Below are 23,848 nucleotides of genomic sequence, written 5' to 3' on the forward strand. Positions count from 1 at the left end.
CTCTGTGGGAAACATGAAAGACCTGGGCTGGAAGGATCCTGTCTGCATGAGCGGCAGTGTGGGAAGACCGAGATCGCCAGACACCACAGGCTGACCCACCCTCCTTCCTGCCTGTTTTGACTGAGGTGAAATTCACATAACATAAAATTCATCACCTTTTAAAAAGATTTTTTTAATGTGGACCATTTCCTTTAAAGTCATTACTGAATTTGTTACATACAATATTGCTTTTGTTTTATATTCTGTTTTTTTTTTTGGCCTCAAGGCATTTGGGATCTTATCTTCCCCACCAGGGATTGAACCTGCACCCCCGGCACTGGAAAGCAAAGTCTTAACCCCTGGACTGCCAGGGAAGTTCCTTCACCATTTTAAAGTATATAGGTCATTAAGCACGTTCACAGTATAGTACAATCTTCACCTCCATCTAGTTTCGAAATGTTTCATCAGCCCAAAGGGAAACCCTGTACCCACTAAGCAGTCACTTCTCATCCTCCCCTTTCCCCTGCCCTTGGCAACCACTAATATGCTTTTGTCTCATTATTTTATATTTATGGAATATGTAATATGTGACCTTTGGTGTCTGACTTTGTTCACTTAGCATAGTGTTTTCAAGGCCCATCCATGTTGAAGCATGTGTCAGTACTTTTCTCCTTTTTCATGGATGAGTAGTATTCTATTGTATGGATCTGACACATTTTGTTCATTCATTCATCTGCTGATGGGCATTGGCATTGTTTCTGTCTTTTGGCATTTATGAGTGGTATTTGCAGTGGACACATGTGCAAAGGGAAATCAAGAACAGTGGACACATGTGGAGCTGTTCAGAGGGGCAACTCCATGGGAAAGGCCAAAGGGCTGGATGCCAGGAGTGAGGGAGAGAGAAGTCAGGGATAGCGCCTAAACTTTTGGCTTTAGCAGTTGGGTTTCTGTGGTGACATTCATGGGGACAGGGAATACAAAAGAGGAGGTAAGCACGATGTTGGACACACAGAAGTGGACTTGCACCTGGGGAATAACCAAGGGGACAGAGGTCCCCCAAGGAAGCCCCAGTTTTATTTTGCCACCCTTAGAGTCAAGTGATGTACTTTCCCTCCCGTGGACAGCCTGGCCTCAGTATTTACTCGAGAGTTTGTGGGCTGAATAAAGGAGTGGCTGACTCCTGGTCCCTACACACACCTCGCTCACTTTGCCGTGTTTTTCCTCCCTTCACCTTTTTAACTCTTGCCCATCCCACCGTGAGCCACCTCCTCCAGGAGTCACCACCTCGGCGCCCAGTCTGAAGACCCCAGGGCAGGAGCCATGATAGTTCCCGAGGTGGGGATGGGCAGATACACCTGTGAAGGCAGCCTGCAAGGGTCCAGAACTATTAAATCCTCTTCCTTGGACTGGGCTTCCCTGATAGCTCAGTTGGTAAAGAAGCTGCTGGCAATGCAGGAGACCCCAGTTCGATTCTTGGGTTGGGAAGATCCTCTGCAGTGAGGAATAGGCTTCCCACTCCAGTATTCTGGCCTGGAGAATCCCAGGGACTGTCCATGGGGTCTCAAAGAGTTGAACACAACTGAGCGACTTTCACTTTCATTTCCACTTCACTCTGGCTGGACACAGAGACGGGGGAGGGCCTCCAGATCAGGGTCTGGGCTCTGCGGAAACCTCAGTGGAGTGGGCCAGCCAGGCTCAGCGGGTCAGGGAGCACAGAGCTCTGGCTGGGGAGGTTTCCTGTCTGTTTGCCCAAGTGAGAGACTTGGTGATGGCGGCCGTGAAGCCAGCAGGCCCTGCCAAGGCAGCTGGAACGGAACATGCAGTTGCCTGTGATGTGGGTCAGTGTGTTAGACGCCAAAGCCAGAGGAGCCAAGAAGGAGGACTCACGCGTCCCAGCCCCTGGAGCAAAGGAGCAAGCAGGGATGGAGGGACAGGGATGGCCCCTCGGCCATCCAGCAGGCTCCCGGTCCTCACGAGTCCTTCTGCGTAGCTTGCTCACTGTCCCCGTTGTACCTAGCCCACTGCATGCTTCACCCTCCCACCCCCACCTATGCCCCTGCCAAAACACCATCCATGATGCTGTCCCTGGTTCTCTCTGCCCATCCACGTCCTTCTCCACATTCAGAGCCTCGATCAGGTGGATGCTCAGTCCTCTGAGCTGTCACTTCTTTTGATTCACACCACGTCCCCCAGGGAGCCCGCCCTGAGCACCCATAATCCTTCATCTGAGGCAGCCAGTAGAGTTCAAAGGTTATCAGCCTGCCCTGCAGATTTTGGACATGGCAGCCTCCATCATCTTGTAAGCCAATCCCTAAAAATCAATCTCTCTGTAGCTGTATCACACACACACACACACACACACACACACACACGCATGCATATATACTATTGGTTCTGTTTTACTGGTGAACCTTGACTCATACACCTTGGAACCCAGCAAAGGGCCTGAGTGAAGCCCTATCCCCACACCAGATGGTCATTTATATTAATTCAGTGAGGAGTTCAGGGGGTCTCTGTCTCTCACCTGTAGGCAGAGACCCCCATCTTCACAGCCTCTATCGGTTTCACACCCTGTGGATCCACATGGTGCTCCTAGCTGGGCTGAAATGGGAGGAGGGAACAAGACTCAAGATTCTTAGCTCAGGCTGCCTGGAATGAGGTGAGCTTTGGGGGAGAATTTAAATCCGGAGGGCCCAGCTCATATTCTCCCTTTGATTTCTTTTCTGGTTCTATATTTTGAAACTAGTCTTTGTTCAGTAAAAATGGTTAATGACAAATTAACATTTCTCTCCCAGCAAATACAGTGTGGTAGGCAGTCATCTACATGCTTAGGTAACATCTGATCACCATCATTGGGTTTTGGTGTCTACAACAGATTCCTATAAATAGATGTTAAAAAAGACATACTTTAAGACTTACTCTGCAGTTATGATTATGAACATCTGTTCATATTTACAGAAGACCCAGATTAAGTTAGAAAATGTCAGAGCAAAGAATGTACACCGAAACTCCCACACCCTTCGGGTTTTACTTTAATCTACAAACGTGTTGGGAGACTCAGGGCACAGTGCTTCTTGGGGGGCAAGTTCATGATCATTAAAGCATGAAGGAGCCCATAATATCAGTGGTCCTCAACTCAGGGGCTTTCCAGGGGAAGAAGGCTCCCTGTTAAAGGCTGGAACTTCAGCAGAACTTAAATGTGCTTGGATATACAAGCCTTGCCTGGAAGCATGCTCTCAGGTCTTAAACCTCACTGAGCAAAAGAGGCCACACATGACCCAAAGGCCCCGGGGGAGCCAGCGCCCCACAAATGGCTGGGCTGGTTTGTGCCTTGGATGAAAATTGTAGCCTCTGTCAAATGATGTCATCTCATCCAGCAACCCTGACGCGTCTTCATAATGTTTTGAGACTAATCTTGACATGCTTGATCAAGCTTCTGGCAGAAGTTTCTCTTTCTGTTTATTTATTTGATTAATTTTTATTTCGTCAAGAGCTGACTCTCAGGACAATTGGACAGGAAAGCTGGTTCATTCTGCCTGAGTTTCCTTGGTGCCTGACTTCTGTCCTACAAGTGAAGTACGTCTTTGGATGTCCACAGTCGTTGATATATTTGTAGAAAATGAGGCATTTTCATTAATATGTCTTTAATGCATGAGTATGAAATTGCGTGATTTAAGGGCTTCTCTGATCGATCAGGTGGTAAAGAATCTGCCTGCAATGCAGGAGATCCAGGTTTGATCCTTCGATCAGGAAGATCCCCTGCAGAAGGGAATGGCTACACACTCCAGTATTCTTGCCTGGAGAATTCCATGGACAGAAGAGCCTAGAGGGCTACAGTCCATGGGGTCACAGAGTCGGACACAACTCAGTGACTATCATGACTCTTCCTTACCTGGGCTGATCTCTTTTATTTGGATGGTTATGCCCATTTCTATTTTAATTGTGCCTCCTTTTTCCATTGATTAGATTTACCAGAAGTTTGTACTTCATCTTTTTAAAGAGCTAATTCATTGTTTTATTTATTAATTCCACTGGGTTTTTTTTAATTCTCTGATTTACTTACTTTAATTTTAATCTTTATTTTTTGTTATTACCATTTTCTTTTGGGTTGTTCCCCCCCCCCCCTTCTAGTACTTTTTTTCTTTTTTTAATGATAGCATTGTTTAAAGTTGTGAATTTCCCTATAAGTTCTGCTATGTCTACGTCCTGCAAGATCATCTGTTTATTACTTTCATTGGTCTAGATACGTTTTTAGAGGCAAATGAGATATTTTAGAGAAAAAACAAATCATAAGTAACAAATTAAAAACCTGAAATTGTCAGAAATCCCATTTCCCAGATATATATTGATGTTTTAGTACACATTTTCTAGATTTTTCCTTTGCAAATATATAGATTTTTGAGTTTTTACAAAATGGAGTCACATTTAGCACAATTTTCTTGTATGTTTTATTTATCTAAATAATAAAATTAAAATATCTTACCTTGTTATTAAGACTACATTTACACTCTCAATTTTAATGGCTGTTAAGGATTTATTCCATTGTGCAAATATCCTATAATTTACACTACCAATTACTTGCCATTAGATATTTAGATTGTTTTCATTTATTTTGTCATCATAAAAAAAGATAACCACATTGCAATGTATATTCTTATTTTTGGATATCTGCTTCCCTCCATGATTATCTTCTTGGGATAAAGACATAGTAGTAGAATTGCTGGCTGAAAGGAGAAGGTATGACTTTAAGACTTTTGGGGTGTTGGCTTTCATTTATCCCCAGCACAGTTGGACCAATCATTTGCTATCAGCCTGGAGCTCCCCTTTGCATCTACCCTCATCGATACTGAATGTGTTTAATTTGGGACTATTGGTGGGAGAAGAAAAGGTTGTTTTAGCCTGAATGTATTTTATTACCAGAAAAGGTGAATATTTTTGTACATTTATTGGCCACATATTTTTTGGACTGCATTTTCACATCCCTTACCCTTTCGCATTCATTCTTACTAATTTACAAGGGCTTTCTGCTCTTTGCCATATATATTACAAATATTTTGGTCATTCTATTGTCAGACTTTCAAATTTGCATTAGGTATTCTTGTCTTATAGAATTTGTAAAGTTTTATTCAGTTACATATATCAGTCTTCTCTCTTTTCCCATGGAAATGACAGTTGTCATATAAAAAATGTATACAGGCATACCTTGCTTTATTGCACTTTGCAGATTTTGCATTTTTTACAAATTGAAGGATTGTGGCAACTCTATGTCAGGCAAATCTGTAGGTGCCATTTTTCCACAGCAGTACTTTTAAATTAAGTTATGTATGTTGTTCTTTACATATAATGCAATTGCACACTCATTAGACCAGAGTATAGAGTAAACATAACTTTTGTTTGCACTGAGAAGCCAAAATTAATTCATATGACCCGCTTTATTGCCATAGTCTCTTCATTGCAATGTTCTGAAAACAAACCTGCAGCATTTCAAAGGCATGCCTGTAGAGACGTGTACAAAGTCACACCCTTGGGTCTGTTCCTGCCTTCCTATTTTTGGAGCATTGACTATCCATTCACAGAGCCAGCTCCAGGCCCTGTAGTGACTGAAAGTGCCATCTCTGGAATTATTCTGCCAACGCTTAAGCCTGCTCCCTTCATTGACAAGCTCTCTGACTTGGACAAGTCACTTGAACTCTGAACTTTGGTTTCCTGGAGGGGGGTTGTGAGGATGCAGAAGAACATATGTGTGTGTAAGAGTTCTTAGCTCTGGACTTGGCCCATTCAAGGATTTGGTAATGTACGTATTACTGCCATTGACACAGATACACCAACAGAACCCTTCTCAGCTGCATCCCCCTTACTCTCAGGGTAAACTTGGCTTCATCCTCTGAGGAGGTAGAAGGAAGGAGCCGTGCAAGCCCAGAGCCAGCTGAAGATCCTGCTGAGTTCTGGGGCATCCATGCTGCCTCTGCTGATCTTCACCACTTACCTGGGTTGTAAAAGCCTGTCCCCTGTCCCCACACAGAGTTCCAGCCCCCACGTCTATCAGATTCTCCCCCCGTGGCACAATAGAGTTTCATAAGTCCAGGAAGTTCAGGGACAGAGGAGGCGCCTACGTGGAGGGCGGGTGAGCATATGAAAGTGGAGCGTGGGGCCTCCCCATCGGGCCCGGTCCAGGCACCCCCACGGAGGGCTGCACTCACCTTACCTGAACTGTCTCAGCACCTCTCCCCGTCTGTGTCCCCTCCCTCATCACTCCTTGCCCCCTCACCTCGGAATCAGAACCACAGATGCCTTCTCATGCCTCCAACAGAGCAGCTTCCCCACCTTCTGCTGAGTCCACACCCACAGGGTCTCCTCCTCCACGACAGCACATCACAGGGCATTTTCCCAAACAAAGACAGTCTCCTCCTTAAGAGGGTTTTGGTACCAGTTGTTAAGATGCCCAAGTGGTTCCGAAAAAAAAAAAAAGATGCCCAAGTGGTCTTCGCCTTACTGTATTACCAACAACAAAAATAATAATAGTATCCACAGTTATTAAGTGCTTACTATAAGCCAGACATGTACTCTGTATTATGTCTTTTAAACTTCACAACAATTCTGCAAGGCAGTCATTGGCAGAAGAACATTGTGAGAGGAATATGACTGGCAGTCAGAGAGCTGATGTGACTGGTTCAGGCCACAGGTAAGTATCAGAGGAAGACTTTGAGTGAGGAGGTATCTGACTCCAAACTCTAGAGTCTTATCTATACCCTATACACACCTGCTTTTTTAAGTCATATGTATATGTTTGTGTGTGTATGTATATATATATAATTTTATTTATTTTATTTTTATAAACAAGTAGTCAAAACTATGGTTTTTCCAGTAGTCAAGTATGGATGTAAGAATTGGACCATAACGAAGGCTGAACATCAAAGAATCGATGCTTTTGAACTGTAATATTGGAGAAGACTCTTGAGAGTCCCTTGGACTGCAAGGAGATCAAACCAGTCAATCCTAAAGGGAATCAATCGTGAATATTCATTAGAAGGACTGGTGCTGAAGCTGAAGCTCCAATAGTTTGGCCACCTGATGTAAAGAGCCAACTCATTAGAAAAGACCCTGACGCTGGGAAAGATTGAAGGCAAGAGGAGAAGGGGACGACAGAGGATGAGATGGTTGGATGGCATCACCGACTCGATGGGCATGAGTTTGAGCAAGCTCCAGAAGATGGTGAAGGACAGAGAAGCCTGGTGTACTGCAGTTCATAGGATCGCAGAGTCAGACACAGCTGAACGACTGAACAACAACAACAATTTTATTTTTGGCTGTGCTGGGTCTTCATTGCTCGCAGGCTTTTCTCTAGTTGTGGGAAGCAGAGGCCACTATCTAGCTGTGGTCCATGGTTCTCATCGCAGTGGCTTCTTTTGTTGTGGAGCATGGGCTCTAGGGTGCGCGGGCCTCGGTAATTTCAGCACATGGGTTCAGTAGTTGCGGCTCCCGGGTTCAGGAGCACAGCCTCAGTAGTTCTGGTGCATGGGCTTAGCTGCTCCACGACGTGTGGGATCTTCCCAGATCAGCAATTGAACCCGAGTCTTCTGCATCAACAGGCAGATTCTTAGCACTGAGCCACCAGTGAAGCCCCTCTAAGTCTTGGTAAATATGTCTAACTTGTTCTTCTGAAAGATCCTACCAGCCTTCTGGTTTCAGGCAGGGAAATGTGACATGAAAGCTCAATGCATGTACTGAGAAATAGCCATGGCCAGTGGGGGGGGTGGAGGGGGAGGAGTTAGGCAGGCAACATTATATCTGCTTTACAACCTGGGGGACTGTGAGGTACAGAGAAGTTAAGTGACCGAGCCAAGTGCTCACAGCAGGTCTCTGGCACAGCTGGGATGAAGACCCAGACCTCTCATCACTGGGTCTGGTGGCACGCCCCCACCTGAAATGAACACTGCTTCCAGCCCCCTGTCCTCCCATCTACCTTTGCCCCACCCCTCCGCCCCAGGTTCTGCTTCCAGCAGGTCCCGTGTGTCCTTTCTGCCAGGAGTGCTGACCGTGTGTCTCTTGGCTACACCGAGTCTGTTCAGGGCCCACTCCGTCCTTGGGGGCTGAACTGCTTAAACCCTCCCAACCCTTACACAGGCAGCCTCTGGGCTGATCAATTTACAGCTAACGGTTGCTGGATCCTCAAGACTGTTTGTGGAGGGGGAGATTACCTCCTCCTGCGTAGAGGCTGCCCCAACCCCAAAGCCAAGCTTCCCATCCACACCTCCCTACTGGGGACAGACACAAGTGTTCTTTTGTGCAGGGCCACCACTGATGGGTGGGGCCTGGTGTAGACAGGCACGTGGCCATGGAGGGCCCATCTGTAGGCCGGATATCTGTGACCTGAGAGGCTCATTCCTGGAGCTTCTTCAAATTCCAATGCCCTCCAGGTCCATGCATATCCTCACATTTAACCTCTTTTTCTCGAGATGGAATGGAGGCATCTAGTCCTTGCTGCCAAGATAGTAACACAGCCCACTGACAGAGGAGAGAACACAGGTTCTGAAAGGTTTCAGAACAACGTCACACAGGTGGGAAGTGGCAGAGCTGAGACCCAAACGCAGAAATCTCTGATCCTAGGAGCCATGATCTTTCTGGGGCTCAACATAGGGTTTATCAGCTACTCTAGGAGGCTACGGTCAAATGAGAGACCAGCTCCTTCTCCCCTGGGGCAGGCAAGCCTCCTGGACCAGGCTACCGCCATTAGCTACCCTTCCTGGGTTGAACCGCATGACAAAGTACAAAGTACAAAGACTTTCCCCCTGCACATGGTTTTATCCTTTAAGGTAGGTATTCAGCTCAGTTCAGTCGCTCAGTCATGTCCCACTCTTTGCGAACCCACGGACTGCAGCACGCCAGGCCTCCTTGTGCATCACCAACTCCCAGAGTTTACTCAGACTCATGTCCATGGAGTCAGTGATGCCATCCAACCACCTCATCCTCTGTCATCCCCTTCTCCTCCCGCCCTCAGTCTTTTCCAGCATCAGGGTCTTTTCAATTGAGTCAGCTCTTTCATCAGGTGGCCAAAGTATTGGAGTTTCAGCTTCAACATCAGTCCTTCCAATGAATATTCAGGACTGATTTCCTTTAGGATGGACTGGTTTAATCTCCTTGCAGTCCAAGGGACTCTCAAGAGTCTTCTCCAACACCACAGTTCAAAAGCATCAATTCCTTGGCAGTCAGCTTTCTTTATAGTCCAACTCTCACATCCATACATGACTACTGGAAAAACCAAGGTAAGTATTATTACCCCCCAAAACTGGGAAAAGAGTACATCAAGGCTGTATATTGTCACCCTGCTTATTTAGTTTAAATGCAGAATAGACTATGAGAAATGACAGGCTGGATGAAACAGAAGCTGGAATGATTGCCAGGAGAAATATCAATAACCTTGATAGGCAGATGACACCACCCTTATGGCAAAAAGCTAAAAAGAACTAAAGAGCCTCTTGATGAAAGTGAAAGAGGAGAGTGAAAAAGCTGGCTTAAAACTCAACATTCAAAAAGATCATAGCATCAGGTCCCATCACTTCATGGCAAAAAAATGGGGAAACAATGGAAACAGTGACAGACTTTATTTTCTTGGGCTTCAAAATCACTGCAGATGGTGACTGTAGCCATGAAATTAAAAGATGCTTGCTCCTTGGAAGAAAAGCTATGACAAACCGAGACAGCATATTAAAAAGCAGAGATATTACTTTGCCAACAAGAGTCCATATAGTCAAAGCTCTGGTTTTTCCAGTAGTCATGTATGGATGTGAGAGTTGGACCATAATGAAGTCTAAGAACTGAAGAACTGATGCTTTTGAACTGTAATATTGGAGAAGACTCCTGAGAGTCCCTTGGACTGCAAGGAGATCAAACCAGTCATTCCTAAAGGAAATCAATCGTGAATATTCATTAGAAGGACTGATGCTGAAGTTGAAGCTCCAATACTTTGGCCACCTGATGTGAAGAACAGACTCATTAGCAAAAACCCTGATGCTGGGAAAGATTGAAGGCAGGAAGAAAGGGGGATGATAGAGGATGAGATGGACGGCATCACCGACTCAATGGACATGAGCTTGAGCAACTCTGGGAGACGGCGGGCAGGGAAGCCTGGCATGCTGCCGTCCATGGGGTCCCAAAGAGCTGGACATGGCTGAGTGACTGAACAGCAACAGCACCAGATTTGAGAGAAGTGAAGTGACTTGTCAAAGTCACAGAGCAAGAGGTCATGATGGTGCCAAGACTTAAACCCACCTTGGTCTGCTCAGGGCCCCTGCTCTTAACTCCTGCAGTTTTCCCAGCAGCAGAGGCCGGGACAACCACCTCTCTGGCATTTTCTGTGCACACCGGTACACACATATGTGATCTCACACTGTTCCCAGTCTTCCTCTCCATATTCGATCTGCCCCTCAGATTCTATTACAACTTCCCTTCCTCCAGGAAGTCCTCCCTGACGCTCCTGCAGACAGTTCTCCATCCCTCTGCATCCCGAAGTTCATTCTCCTGCCTTAGGTGGTGAGTCATCTCTTTCTTTGATGAGCTTCCTAGCAGCAAGAAAGTAGGATCTATGCTGTGTTCATTTCTGAGAATCCAGCCCCTGGTATGTTACAATTTACAAAGCACCCTCAAGTTTACCCTTTCTGTCGGTCTGTCGCATTGCCCAAGAGTCAGCAGGGCAGGAACAACTGCCCCACCCAAACCAAGGGAACTGAGGCTGCAAGGTGGTGCCAGCCAGATCCCGGCCACAAAAATGCCCTGTTCTTTGGACTTGGCTTTGCAATGCAGATTTCATGCAAAGGCCAGGCAGTGAATGACTCCCAATACATATTTACAGGTTTGTCAAGTGTTGCAGTGAGCCCACAGTCCCCCAGCTCCCTGCATAAAGAGACCTCATGAAAACCAATGAAGTCACACCCTCGACACCCAGAGCCCCTGCTTGCAGCACCAGCTCTGTCCATGCCAGCGCGAGTCCCCGCGGAATATATTCACACCTCCTAGGGTCAGCTGCAGGCCAGGGGGCCACCATTTCATGGTCCTAGCAGGGCCAGTGGACCCCCCATGTGGCCCTTGAGCAAGCTAAAGAAGAAGGGTGGGGCTGTGCTGGGTCTTGGAGCAGGCTGGCCACAGGGACTTGCTCACTCACCAGGGAGAACTGGAACTAGGGTTCTGAGCAGGTTGCAGCGGTAGCCCCCCTAGTCTTTGCTCTCTCTGTGTTAGTCAGGATGGTGGGTTGAGCAGTAACTGGCAATCCCCAAATCTCTGTGCCTGAACACCACACAGTTTATTTCTTGCTTGTGAAAATCCTCTGTGGTCCCAGGAAGTGACTCAGCGATACAGGCTGCTTTGATCCGGTGGTTCCCATGTCAGTCTGAACCCACCACGATTCCTTCAGCAGAGGGCAACAGAAGCATGAATTGCATTGAAACTGCTCTTCCATAGCCTGAAAGGGCTGCCTGCCACTTCCACTCATATTTCATAAGCCAGAAATATTTATATGGTCCTGACAACTTGGGAAAGCTGGAAAGTTTCCTCTATGCCAAGGCAAAAAGGCCATTTCACTAGAGATTAGTAACATCCATGACACTTTTTCCAGGGACCCAAATATTGGGTTCTCTCCATTTTCCCTGCACTTGAATCATTTTAAAAGATACTCATTTAGGGAAGTGTATCAGTCAGCAATTACTGTATCAGTGCTGTGTAACAGCCCGCTTGAAAACTCAGCTGTTTATGACAATAAGCGTTCACTTTTCTTGTTCACATGTCATAGACTGACTGGTGTGGCTGGACTCCAGGTTTCTGGTTGGCCTGGCTTACTGCAGGCATTGGGTTGGAATCAGTCTGCTCTTTGGATCAGCAGCTGTTCTGAGTGTTTTCTTCTCATGGTGGATCAGAGGAGTGGAAGAGGCCAGACCACACCAGCACATCCATTCACATTCATCTCTGCACAGACCCCACCTGCTGACATTCCATTGGCCAAACCAAGTCACATGGCCAAACCCAAAGTCAGGGATGGGGCAGTGCCCTCAGCCTGCCGCAAAGCCGTGCAGGCATGAAGATGTATAATTCTATTAGGGAAAGAAGTAAAGATGTGGGAGAAATGACCCAATTGCCGTGAGAGCTCTGGGAAAAGCATGGAACTCAGAGTCCCATAGATTGTGGCTAGAATCCCAGATCCACCCCAGCAGCCTCTGACCCTGGGCAGCCACTTCTATAAAATGAAGCTAATCCTCGTTCTCAGGATTCCCATGCCACTCAGTAATCACAGATAACAGTCAAGTTCCCATTGCATCAAGCACCAGGGGAAACGCTTTATGTCCACCATGAGCTCTTCATGCTTTGAAGGCACGCTTATAATTCACATATCATTGTGGATTAGCATGTGGAATGGATCGCAACCGGGGAATAGATTTAAGACCTGGGAGCCCAGGGATCCACCAGGGCAGAGAGAAGGATGCTGAAAGAAAAGCAAAAGCCAAAAAAAAAAGATCCAAAGGTCAAAGTTACCAACTTTCAGGTCCTGTGAACGCTGCCCTCGGGGCTTTGGAAGGGCTGAGTGTTCGGGGGTGTGACTTTGCCACAAGGGCCCCTTCTCACTCAGGCATTCCTTCCTTCCACAGATGCTGATTGAACACCAGCCCTGCACTAGGCTCTAAGGATGGGGAAAGTGAGGCATGGAGAGTTGTTTTTTGTTGTTTTTTTTTTAAGCTGTTTTCACTAAATTTACAGCCTGAATTAGTCAGGGTTCTCCAGAAAAACAAAACCAGTCAGAAGCATATATACATGCAAACAGTCCCAAACTTATGAGAGTTAAATATTTTGATGGTGTGAAAGCGAAATGCATTCAGTAGAAAATGTACTTTGCATTCTGAATGTTGATCTTTTCCTGGGCTGGTGATCGGCCACAAGATCCTCTCTTGCTGGGCAGCGGCAGTCACAGCTCCCCGTCAGTCACGTGATCGTGAGGGGAGACAACCCACACACTTACAGCCAGTCTGGACGCAGACAAGTATTCTGCTTTTCACTTCCAGCACAGTATTCAATACATTCCATGAGACGCTTTATTATAGAATAGGCTTTGTGTTAGAGGAGTTTGACCAACTGTATTGGTCAAATATATTGGCCAGTGTATTAAGTGTTCTGAGCATGTTTAAGGTAGGCTAGGCTACGCTATGGTTGCGTAATTTGCAGTGAGTTTGGTAAGTTGCATGCTTGTGTGCTAGGTCACTTTAGTCTCTTACGTCTCCTGCATTGGCAGGCTGGTTCTTTACCACTAGCGCCACCTAAGTTAGGTGTAGTAAATGCATTTTTGACTTAAAATATTTTCAACTTCTGATGGGTTTATGGAGACAGATCGAGGAAGATCTGTATATGTAGATCTGGGAGGAGATTTATCATAGAATTGGGCTCATGTGATTATGGAGACTGAGAAGTCCCAAGATCTGCAGATAGGCAAGCCAGAGACCCAGGGGAGCCCATGGCATAAGTTTCTTCCTGAAAGCCAAAGGCAAGAGGAAAAAAAAAAATGTCCCAGCTCAAGATTTTGGTCAGGAGGAGCACCCCCTCACTGGAGGAGGGTCAGAGTTTCTGTTCTATCCAGTCCTTTCACAGACTGCCTGAGGCCCATCCCCACTAGGGAGGACAAACAGCTCTTCCCTGACTACCAGTTCAGATATTCTGTTTACCCAGAAACACCCTCACAGACACACCCAGGGTAACTTTTGATCAAATGTCTGGGCATCCTGTAGTCCAGTCAAGTTGATGCATAAATTTGCCACACACAGCCTAAGAGGGAAAGCAGAAAGTGAGGAAGTGAATCCAAGTGGGATGAGGGTAAGAGAGCAGAAAAATAAGGCTATGTGAGAGCTCATAGCAAGTGGTCCTTGCCTGGCGTGGGAATACTTTGTGTTTCAAGGCTGGAAGGAGAGGCAGGGGCACTGAGTGGGGTTTCCAACATCCATGAGCAGCTACACAGGGCATTTTAGGAACTGGAGCATTTTCTCTCTGCCCACAAATTACACAGTGATGATTAAGACTGTCAAGTTCTCTGTGGTGCTCAGAGGGGAAGGCAGGCGTCTTAAGATTTTCCACCAAAATAAAAAATTCTTGTAGGTAAGGGAATTTGATTTAATGTGGCCCCAGACTGTTGAAGGGCTTCCCTGATGGCTCAGCAGGTGAAGAATCTGCCCACAATGCAGGAGACACGGGTTCAATCCCTGGGTCGGGAAAATTCCCTGGAGGAGGAAATGGCAACTCACTCCAGCATTCTTGCCTGAAAAATCTCATGGACAGAGAAGCCTGGCAGGCTGTAGTCCATGGAGTCACAAAGAGCCGGACTCAACTAAGGACGAGCACAAGTCTGTTGAAAGATCACTGAAATTCAATAGCCATAGCACTTCAAGGGAGGATCCCAGCATGAGATTTTGCTAATCTTCGGCTTAATTTTTAAGATATTGTTGCATTTCTTTTAATTCTTGTTAAATAAATTAATTTATTTGATCCTCACAACAGTTCTCTAAAGGAGATTCTCCTTTTCTCTATTCCAGTTCTCCAGTTCTCCATTCTCCAGTTCTCCATTCTCATTTTTACAGATAACACAGATAGGTTAGGTAACTTGCCCAAGTTTGAACAGCCAGGCAACCTAGCCTCAAGGTCTATGCTTTAATATCAAGCTGGAGTCCAAATAGAATTTCAGTGTTTGTTTCTAAACAGTCAGATGAGGGACTTTCCTGGCCTTCCAGTGATTGAGACTCTGCACTTCATTGCAGGGGGCGCTGGCTCTGTCCCTGGTGGGGGACTAAAATCCCACACTCCATATGGCCAAAAAATTAAAAAAATTAACAGCTGGATCACCTGTGTTCTCAAGAGGATCCTCTCTGGGAGACCTTTCTGAACCAGATGGGGTCCATCATGAATTTGGGATAAACCAAAAGCATTCAGAAAATACATGATCAGCACCATACTAGACACACAAACACAGGAGGATGTCCCTGCCTGCAAGAACTCTCCAGATTCCTGGAATTCCACACCTCTAGCTTTCTTCCTTTGGCTGAAGGACTCTTCCAGAGAAAAGGCCACCTTACCTACCGAGTGCTCCTTTACCCAGCAAGCTCCAGTACGATGACCCCAACTCACAGGTCCCACCACGGCTCCATTTTGCACCCACTGCAGTTTTCCTGCAACAAGAATTGGCCTGAGCTCATAGTGGTTAAGGGTAAACCAATATTTACTCTTGATTTTGAGAAGGGGAGGGGAGTCAATCGCTTGCCCCAACCGTGCCTGGCAGAGGTTATGAGAAGGTGACTTGTCCATTAAAAGTGCAGCTCATGTTTTATGTATTTCTAAAGAGCCACAATTTGAGCTTAATTCCTCCTCCCTTTAAGACAAGAAACCCAAAGTTAGTATTTAAAATGTCACACACAGCCAGAGGCCTCTGTGGGTCATGGAGGGCTGGACAGTTTATACTAGGAAGTCGTAAAATTGATGCTGAATGATTTCAAGACCCAGAGAGTTGCCTAAGAGGTCAAGAATAGAAAATTTGAAACTAAACCATGAATAAATCTTAGGAAAGCTGATAGCAGAGCTTTAAAAAAGGAAGCTGGTAAATAGGCTGAGTTGAAACTTTGAATTCACATTATGAGGGTTAGTGAAAGGAAGTGACCCTTAGGTTGGCAGTGAATTGTGGAGTTCCCTGTGTGCAGGCAGTATGCCCCTCACCAAGGTCACCCCAGCTGAAGCAGTGTCCTTATTAATCAGTAGGACAGTGGAGGCGCTGGGACATGGAGCTAGTGAGTGGCAAAGCAGGGATTTGAACTAGAGCCGACTGGATCGCGGCATGTGAAGGACTCACAGCAGTGCTGGGCACACAGGAAGTACAATATGCACGTTACTGCCATTGTCGCTATCACCATCATCATTATTTTAAAGTCTAAAGACATAAGCCTTAGGGGCTCTTAGTTCTCGTGATGTGATCCTTTCTAGAAGACTCTTCCTGGGACTTCACTGGTGGTCCAGTGGTTAAGAATCCACCCTGCAACGCAGGGGATTCAGTTCAATCCCTGGTCGGGGAACTAAGATCCCACATGTCACGGGGCAACTAAGCCCATATGCTGCAACTACTGAGCCCAGACGTCGACACTGGAGAGTCCACGCACTGCATCGAAAGACCATGATGCAACAAAGATTCCACATGCAACAGCTGAGACCCAACATAGCCAAATAAATAAAAGGCTCTTCCTAGTTGTCACCCAAAATTTACCTCAGTTATTTTGAAAACTCAACTTGATGTATGGAACTCAACTTGAAAAGTGGATCATGGAAGAAACTGTTAACCATCATGGACTAATCCCAGCCCCTTCTGTTGCCCCCAAACATTATGTGTAGTAACAACTTTTTATTACCCATCTTGTCTTGCAATTGCTTGCTCTGCCAACATGCTGTAGATCTTTCCATATCAGCTCACAGAGCTGCATCCTAAGGCCAAGGCTGGGCTGGCTGCTGGTGGAGGATCCCACCTAAGACAGGCCCTGGAGAGCCTCCCTGTGATGGATTTTTCTTTGCTTACCATTTCTCTCCATAATCAAACCTAATTATTACCGTCCTTCAAATTAATTTCTTCTGAGATTGATCAATTTGGCCATGGAGGCTGAGCATTGCTCTGAACCGACTCAGGGATCACACACACCAGGGCCCAGAAAGAGAGCCCTCCCCTTGTTCTGTTTTGTTGTGTTTGTTTGGTTTGGTTTTGTTTAAGCGCCTACACCCCCAAAGCAATTCTTTTTCATTTTTTTCTACACAAATCACCTACTTCGGGCGCACACAGCCCACCCGTTCCCTCCCCAGCCTTTTACCGCCTAGAAGAATCCTGGTCTCCATCTAAGCCTGCGACATTCAACAGGGCTGCAAGTTTGAACCACCTAGGGAGCCTTTCAAAAATCCTGAGGCCTAAGCCACGCCCCAGACCAATTAAACCCGCAACCTCGGGGTGGGGCCAGGCACCAGGCACTTCTAAAGCTCAGAGGTGACTGCAACATGGTTGGGGATGGAAACCACCCCATTCAATGCCAAGTCCAAAGGCTTCTGTTCTGTGAAGCAGGAGCCTCTAATTTCATCTGCTCCCAGCCTAGTGTACACACATACCACAGTTATTTTACTTTTCAGTAAAAACATTACCTTTATTTGTTCATTTTGGAGTAGGTAGTATATTCAAAATTGTAAAGGTACACAGGGAAAATCCCCCTCCCAGCCTCCCAGCTCCCCTCTGTAGAAGGAAAAGTGTTCATTTTCTGCTCTCTGAGGTGCCATGACCGAGGGGATAGGCACAGTCTTGGGGTCACTGAGGCCTGCCTTTAAATCCTGCTTCTGGGAACTCCCCTTGGTGGTCCAGTGCTTAACACATCACCTCCCAATGCAAGGGATGTGGGTTCAATCCCTGGGTGGGGAACTAAGATCCCACATACCTATGGCCAAAAAAACCAAAACATAAGACAGAAACAATATCCTAACAAATTCAATAAAGACTTGGAAAAAAATATTGTTTATAAAAGATTTATAAATAAATAATAGAAATAAATGGAGAAGGAAATGACAATCACCTCCAGTATCCTTGCCTGGAAGATCCCATGGATGGAGGAGCCTAGCAGGTTACAGTCCATGGGGTCGCAAAGAGTTGGACACGACTGGTCAACTAACACACACAAATAAATAAATCCTGCTTTCACCACTGACTCCCCATATGACCTTGGATTAGTCATTTCAGGTCTCCAGTCCTTGGTTTCCCATCTCTAAAGTGGAGATAATGCCCCCTGCCTCTTGGAGCTGTGAAGGAGGGTGAAAGGGGTGTTTGGGTTTTCTCCTGCAGTCTAGCAAATGATCCCAACACTTAGAGGCTTATAAAACAACCATTTTATTCATTCAAGAATCGATGGGTCAGTAATTCAGGCCTGGGTGATCGTGGTCCACAGGCTGTCCTCGGAGATCATTCTCTTCACTAATGGCTGGGCTGGACTAGAAGCTCCAAGACAGCTCCACTCACATGACTGTCTCACTGGGGCCCATCTGCTTGGCCTCTGACTAGTTCAGGCTTCCTCACAGCATGGTCTCTGGTGGTCAGACATAGACTGCCCTCCCTCAAGAAGATTGTAAAGCAGGAAAGTGGACACACTGCCAATTTTCAGAAGTTACATGGTCCACCCAGATTCAAGGGGAGAAGATATACGCACTAATTTGTGATGGGAAAGGGCTGTGGTCACATGGTCAAAGAGCACGTTGGGTGGGATATCCTTTCGGTCTCTTTAGAAACACAATCCACCTCTAGGGGGATTCAATGCACCAGCATAAGGCAGGAAGCCAACAACTGTGAGGGCTTCCCAGGTGGCTCAGTCATAAAGAATCCGCCAGCCAATGCAGGAGACGCAGGAGACTTGCGTTCAATCCTTGGGTTAGAAAGATACCCTGAAGAAGGAAATGGCAAGCCACTCCATTCTGGAAAATTCTATGGACAGAGGAGCCTGGTGCACTCCGGTCCATAGGGTGGCAAAGAGTCGGATTTGACTGAGCAACTGAGCAATGAACGTTAGATCCCATCCTTCTTTTCAGCACACAGTTCTTGTGCCTTTTACTGCAGTTCATTATTTAAATATTTTTTTAAGTTACATCCTTGGTGCCTGGCCAAGAACCTGGCACAAGATAGATGACCAGTGAGTATTTCTATGAAATCTCAGCATTCATTGTACATCCAGTCCTGTGAGTGCTAACAGGATGGATTCCTAAAATACCAAGTCATGTGATGCCTGTCCTGGCTTCCCCCTCCTCCACCCTCTTACATGCTGGTCACTCTGGTCTGCTGCGTGCACAACCTGAAAGGCCCTCCTTCTCTCTGGTCATTACAGTGTCTTCCTGTCCAAATTCTCCATGTTCACCACCATGAAATCGCTTGAGCCTGAAGCTCTGCTCAATCTCCCAAGCAGGAAGATGGAGGACATATGTTTGAGCATCTACATGCTCACAAGCATCTACAGTGTCACAAGCACGTTGACAGAAGCTTGGGATGAACAAGTCGAGGACAGTGGCAGGTGGAGATGTGTGAGGACCAGGGGGCAGCAGGAGCAGGGGTGGAAGACATGAGCAAGGCATGACACGACTCCCACCCAGAAGGACCACAGGGTGAGTGAGAAGAGATTTGATGACCAGACCAAGCAATGTCTCCAATTTCCTGTGATGAATTGGAGCTTCATTTTCCAGGCAAAAGGGCCCCACAGCAGGCATTTCTAAGAGACGAGAGACATAATTAGACATGCGGGCCGTTGTACAGATGAACAGAAGACAAAGAATGGATGTTTCATCATGTACCATCTTGGCACTCAGAGTTCTGAGCCCTGGACAGTCAGAACAAGGCTCTCCACTTCAAGTCCCCACTCCCTGGGGAGACTGAGGCCTGGGTGGAAAAAGGGATTGCCCACTGTGAGGATCATGGGCCTTTGGCCATGCAGCTGGATTCCAGAAAACATGTCTGCCAGGCTTGTGTCTGACATTGAGAAATGTCTTAGCGGCACAGGGGATAATGATTGATAGGTCTGATGAATGCATCCCCATTATTATTGAAATTTATACACATTCTACTGATCGAAGACTCTCCCGGTGTATGAGACTCATTTAATATTCACAGCTGTTGTTTTTCAACTGGAAACCCAAGCGTCTGGCCCCTGGATTGACAAAGCTGAAATCTGGGGGCACCTTCCAGAAAGCAAATTCCAGATCTAAAGCCCCCATTTGAAAAGTGCCCCCTGCCACTAATTTACATGTGACCTGGGCACCCAGCTGCTGAATCTGAGCCACATTCTAGGAAAATGAACCAGGTCTCAAACAGGATGAGCCAGCCCAGACCCTCACTTACCTGAGAAGGCTTCAGCTCCCTTCATTTAGCCATTCATTCGTTAACAGATCTTTTGAACACCTACTATTTGCCAAGTCCTGGGGTAGGTGCTAAGGATACAGCAAAATCACCATAGACCAGGATCCTGACCTCGGCTATCATGTGGAGCAGATTGGTTTTCCTCAAGCCTGTTGTTCATCCTGGCAGCAAAGTGGGCCCTGGCAGCCTCAGAAAGCTTCAGGGAAGCAATGCAGATTTTCACTGCTGGGACGTGTGCACTGCTGCGTCCCCAGCAAGGAGCTGTGGATGGGCTCCAACAGATCCCCGTGCAGAGGCACAGCATGGGTGGAGACACACTCAGGAGAACTTGGGGACAGCAGGTCTAAGTTCCGGGGCTAAAGAAGAGCCACACAAGACAAATGTCCTGCTGATCCCCAGGTCATGGGGGCCTTCAGTGCCAGGCTGAGGTGGTCAAACAGCCCCTGGCAGTGTTGGAGGAGGGGAGTGATATACAAAAGAGGAGAGACAACAGGATCGTTCAGATGTGGGTCTACGCCACCCCCATGTGCCCCTGGCATATGCTGCCCCTATCCCTACTATGCTCAGTCCACAGCCCAACCAGGTTTCCTAAAGACATAAACTCTAAGGGTGGCTTAGAAGGAACACTCTCAGAAACCACTTGGATGGGGGATGGCGCTCCCTGGGATGTTCTCGTGTAAGAGGAGGGTCCGTCACCACGCCCCAACAGTGTTAATGGACTGGAAGAGTCAGATAGGCAAGTTTGGGCCCGAGCTGAATTCGTTGGTGCAATAGTCCAAGGCTTCCCACAGAGGGCCTGTTCTGTTCCTCACCCAGGCCCACCCCATCCGTCTTCTGAACAAATGCTCACACAAATGTTACAAACCATTGTTTGAAAGGATGCCACATTGCTAACATTGCCAAGACATTCAGGTCTCTGGCAGTGCCAGAGGGGGACAGACAATGTGCTGGGTCCCGCTCAGCCCCCTCCAGACCCAGACAGGATGGAGGGTCTCACCTCTAGAGGCAAAGATATGTCGCAACAGCAGAGCTGGGCTTATAACCAGAGGGCTTCAAATACTCTGGGTCAAGATGTCCAGATTCACAAACACCCTGTGACCAAGAATCAAGAAGGTGATTCCATCAGAGGAGAAGCCCCTGCAGAGAAGGCCTGGCCATCAAATTAGACTTGAGATGACAGAGGGGAAGAAAAGGCACTCAGAAGTTAGTGAGCTCATGGATTTATAGAAAAGACAACAAACTGGGAGAAAGGAAACAAGACCAATCGCATGAGAAAGGAATGCTTGTTTGTGTATGAACCACTCGGCAGCCTGCAGTAACCCCTAGAAGAAACTGCAGAACGCCAACACCATTAGCAAAAGACATATTTTATTGACACAAGTAGATCAGAGCCAGGGAACAGTGATAGAAGGGGAAGCCACGTGGATGAGGAAGGGGCTTGCCACTCAGAAAACTAGAGCTCACAGGCACCCTATGGAGCTCCCAGAGGCAGCAAAAGAGATCCTGTGCCCCATTCTGGATGTGTGTGTGACAGTGTGTGCATGCACATGTGGACTCACGTGTGCCTGCCTGTCTGTATGTGTGTGGGCCATGTGTGAGAGTGTGTGCGCTTATGCGTATATATGCATGCTTGTGAGTTGTGTGTGTGTGCAGTATGTGTGTCTGCACATGTGAGTATGCGTTTGTGCTACTAGAGTCTGTGATGTATGTCCGTGTGTAAGCGTGGGTGTATGTGCACATGTTTGTGAGTGTGTGCACCTGTGTATGTTCATGAGCACATGTGCATTCCCACATGCATGTGCATTTTAGGGGAGGCTGTCATCACGCTGGTCCTCCCCACCCCTGCCAATGCATCTGGCAAGAGCAGAGCCCTCACCTCACAATCCTGGAATCTGGGTGACTATGGCACCCAGTATTTGCTTACTTTAACTAAGTCAAGTCTAAAACCTTGGCTTCTAAAAAAAAAATTAAAAAAATAAAATAAAAACTTGGCTTCTTGCCCAGGGCACTTGCTGTCTGATTCCCTCAAGACACAATGAGTCTAGGATGAGAGGTTGAAAGTGGGTTTCATTTTCTGCAGGTAGAGGGGTATTTGAGTTCCTTCTCTTGTCCTACCTGCCCAGGATACTCTCTCGCTTCCTCCCAGCTCTGCTGCCCTGCTTTCGGCCGCAGAATTCCTTCTCCCCCGGGGACCCTTGCCAGGTGCTCCTCCTTCACAAAGCACTCACTCTCCTTCTGAGTGCTTCTCTGTGACCCCCGCATCCCACCCAAACTCTACTTCACTCCCTGCTCGCAGCACTGGGCTCAGCCCAGACACCCTCATTTCCTGGTTTCCATAGTCGTCGTTGTTGTTGTTTTTAAAGAAGTTCTATTGATATATTCATATACCCTACAATTCACCCATTGAAAATGAACAATTCAAAGGTCTTACTTAGTAAATGCACAGGGATATGCTACCACCACCACAGTTTAATTTTAGGACATTTTCATCTCCCTTCGAAGAAGCCTAATAACCATTCACAATCCCTCTCCATTCCCTCCTCCCGCAAGCACTAATCTACTTTCCTTCTCTGTGAATTTGCCTTTTCTGGGGATTTCACATAAATGAAACCATGGAATGTATGGTCTTTGGTGACCAACTTCTTGCACTTAGCATCATGTTTTCAAAGTTCATCCATGTTATAACGTATCAATACTGCATTCCTTTTTATTGCCAAATTTAGCATGTAGTATGGATATACCAGGGGCTTCCCTGGTAGCTCAAGTGGTAAAGAAGCCGCCTGCCATGTGGGAAACCTGGGTTCGATCCCCAGGTTGCGAAGATCCCCTGGAGGAGGTCATGGCAACCCACTCCAGTATTTTTGCCTGGAGAATCTGCATGGATAGAGGTGCCTGGCAGGTTGCAGTCCACTGGGTCAGAAAGAGTTAGACACGACCAAGCGACTAAGCGCATACACACAGGGCTACACCATGGAGGGGGGCATGGCAGCCCACTCCAGTACTCTTGCCTGGAGAATCCCATGGACAGAGGACCCTGGCAGGCTGTAGTCCATAGGGTCACAGAGTCGGACACGACTAAAGTGACTTAGCCCACGTGCACACGGATACACCATAGCTTATTCATCTATTCATCAGCTGATGGACATTTGGGAAGTTTCCATCCACTTTTTCTGTTGGGTATGGACCTAGGAGTGGAATTGCTGGCTCCTATGGTAACTCAGTGTTTAATTTTCTAAGCAAACTGTTTTCCAAAGTGGAAAAGTGGCTGTTACATTCTAAACTCCCCCCAGCAATTAAGAGGAATTCAACCTCTTCACATCCTCATTAGCACTAGTTATTATCTGACTTCTGATTTTAATCATCCTAGTGGGTGTGAAGGAGTACTCATTGTGGTTTGATTTGCATTCTCTGGTAACCAATGGTAACTTACCATTGTAACTTTTCAGAGCTTATGGGCATTTGTGTATGTTCTTTGGAATAATGTCTTTTCAAATCCTTTGTCCCTTTTTAAAGTCTTTTGTCTTTTTGTTGTTGAGTTGTAAGAGTCCTTTATATAGTTATAAATACTAGACCCTTATCAGATATATGATTTGCGACATTTTCTTCCATTCTGTGGGTTGTCTTTTAACTTTCTTAATAGTGTGCTTTGAAGCACAAGTTCTTTCTTTCTGATGTGGTTCAAATGTATCCATTTTTCTTCAGTCACTTGTGCTTGTAGTGTCATATCCAAGAAACCACTACCTAACCCAAGGTCACAAAAATTGACTCTACATTTCCTTCTAAAAGTTTTTTAGTTTAAGCTCTTACATCTGAGTCTGTGATCCATTTTGAGCCTCCAACAATTGTTTATTAGGCAGCTACCATGTGCCAGTTGGGGCTTCCCAGGTGGTGCTAGAAGTAAAGAACCTGCTTGCCAGTGGAGGAAACCGGGTTCGATCCCCAGGT

Source organism: Cervus elaphus, chromosome 16, assembly GCF_910594005.1.
Source record: "Cervus elaphus chromosome 16, mCerEla1.1, whole genome shotgun sequence".
In the NCBI taxonomy this organism is placed as follows: domain Eukaryota; kingdom Metazoa; phylum Chordata; class Mammalia; order Artiodactyla; family Cervidae; genus Cervus; species Cervus elaphus.